Below are 1,303 nucleotides of genomic sequence, written 5' to 3' on the forward strand. Positions count from 1 at the left end.
TTTGATTTTTTCGGTACCAGGAATCGAACTCACGACGTTGCGCTCAGCCAGGCAGGCGCTGTGCCGCTGAGCTAAATCCCCAGCTTGTCCTGGGATTTTATAATCAACAGGTCACACCTACTTTGCCAGCCAGTTTTGGCACCCCCCCCCCAAATCTCCTATCTCACTAGTATATACACAGAAGAAGGAGAAGGAGAAGAAAAATCAAGTCAGTAAGGCGGGAGACCTAAATTAGGTCAATTATCTTTCCATTGGTTTTGGAAATTGTAACATTTATTTATTTATTTATTTATTTTTGGTATCAGGAGTCAAACTTGGGACCTCACACTTGCCAGGCAGGCGCTGTGCTGCTGAGCTATATCCCTGGCCCAGGATTGCGACTTTTCTTTTTTTTGATACTGGGACTCAAACTCACCACCTCATGCTTGCCAGGCAGGCGCTGTGCCACTGAGGTATATCTCCAAAAAAACTGCAACTTTTAAAAAAGTCTTTGGTAGTACTGGAACTTGAATCCAGAGAGCCTTTGCCCTGAGCGGCATCTACAGCCTGTGTTTATTTATTTTTGTTTTTTTTTTGAGACAGGGTCTCACTATGTAGTTCAGCTGGCCTTGAACTCACTATGTAGCCCAGGGTAGCCTGGAACTCAAGGTAATGCTTCTGGCCTCGCCTCTAGAGTGCTAAAATTACAGGTGTATGCTGCCATACCTAGCTATTTTTTCTGAGACAGCATCACCCTAAATTGCTCAGATGTGGGAGTCGGTGGTTTCTTGGTGGTCTCTCAGTGGTCCCCAGGAGAAAATGGTGAGAGGATTTGGAAAATAAAGACAAGCAACAATAGCCAGGAAAAAAAAAAACAAAAAACAAAAAACAATAGCCAGGGTCACGTGGAGTTACCTCTTGCCTGATGAGCACGAGGACTGACCCCAACAGTAGAGGCATTTATTTTATACACTTGCAAAGTAGTATCATGAGAGATAATGTTGCCTAGTGACTAAAACTAAGACTGTAGTTCGATTCCTGGTACCAAGCAGGATACTTTTTTCAATACTGAGGTAGCTTGACTGCCCGAGGCACTCTGGCTCTGTCCCACCCTCACACACGACCAACAACCAACTCCAGCGGCTCCCAACATTCAGGCTGAGTTTTTTTTTTATATCGCTTTTTGTCCTTTTTTTATTGTTTTGTTTTGTTTTTGGTCTTTTTTTTTGTCTTTTTGAGACAGAGTCTCACCATGCAGTTCAGGATGGTTTTGAACTCACTTTGTCTCCCAGGTTGGCCTCGAACTCACAACAATCCTCCTGCC

Source organism: Chinchilla lanigera, unplaced genomic scaffold (genome assembly GCF_000276665.1).
Source record: "Chinchilla lanigera isolate Chin_1 unplaced genomic scaffold, ChiLan1.0 scaffold00083, whole genome shotgun sequence".
NCBI classification, from domain to species: domain Eukaryota; kingdom Metazoa; phylum Chordata; class Mammalia; order Rodentia; family Chinchillidae; genus Chinchilla; species Chinchilla lanigera.